Here is a 1,079-nt window from a genome sequence, read left to right on the forward strand (position 1 = left end):
GATTTCCACTAAGGCTTCCATATGACCTCTTCCCTCCCATTCAGTCTTCAATCTGACCTCCGTCCTTCCCCTCAATCTTCCATCCGACCTCCGTCCCTCCCCTCAGTCTTCTATCTGACCTCCGTCCTCCCCTTCAGTCTTCTATCTGACCTCCGTCCTTCCCTTCAGTCTTCTATCTGACCTCCGTCCTCCCCTTCAGTCTTCTATCTGACCTCCGTCCTTCCCTTCAGCCTTCTATCTGACCTCCGTCCTCCCTTCAGTCTTCTATCTGACCTCCGTCCTCCCTTCAGTCTTCTATCTGACCTCCGGCCTCCCTTCAGTCTTCTATCTGACCTCCGGCCTTCCCCTCAGTCTTCTATCTGACCTCCGCCCTCCCCTTCAGTCTTCTATCTGACCTCCGTCCTTCCCCTCAGTCTTCTATCTGACCTCCGTCCTTCCCCTCAGTCTTCTATCTGACCTCCGTCCTCCCCTTCAGTCTTCTATCTGACCTCCGTCCTTCCCCTCAGTATTCTATCTGACCTCCGTCCTTCCCCTCAGTCTTCTATCTGACCTCCGTCCTCCCCTTCAAGCTGCAATGTACATTAGAAGCTGCAGCACATCCTATAGAGCACTCCTCACTTCCTGTCTGGAGGACGTCCAGCATCATACAAACTATAAACAGATTAAACTTCCAAGTAAAAATCAAGTAAGGGTGATCTCTTGGGAAAGGCTTTCACACGTCACATGACTCAGCAGGTCACATGACTCAGCAGGTCACATATGACATTATTAGGTGAGGTGTGGTGCATCTCTTTGCTGCCATGACTGTACTGCTTGTACTGCTGCTCCCCAACTCCCACCATAGGCAGCCTTGATCACATGGTCTATGACTGCCAATCAGGACAGCAGAGATCCTGTTGGCTTTAATCAGCAGTTGAGATAAGAGGATGGAAAATGTCCGGCCCGTGTTCCCCGTGACATAGACACAACGTTCCTAATAAAGTAACACAATGATAAGATCATTCACAGATTACTCGGCATGTACTTTGTCCATGTAACAGGACGCTGTAACAATGGGGGGGGGGGCCGGCAATGGAGAA

At 50.8% G+C, this 1,079-nt stretch overlaps 1 long non-coding RNA gene across 2 annotated transcripts in view; it reads right to left on the reverse strand.

Moving 5' to 3' along the window:
• LOC108786976 overlaps positions 1 to 1,079 on the reverse strand; it is a 17,304-nt gene that overhangs the window by 4,829 nt on the left and 11,396 nt on the right. The window lies entirely within an intron of this gene.

This window comes from Nanorana parkeri, unplaced genomic scaffold, assembly GCF_000935625.1.
Source record: "Nanorana parkeri isolate BGI_ZX_2015 unplaced genomic scaffold, ASM93562v1 scaffold237, whole genome shotgun sequence".
Taxonomy (NCBI): domain Eukaryota; kingdom Metazoa; phylum Chordata; class Amphibia; order Anura; family Dicroglossidae; genus Nanorana; species Nanorana parkeri.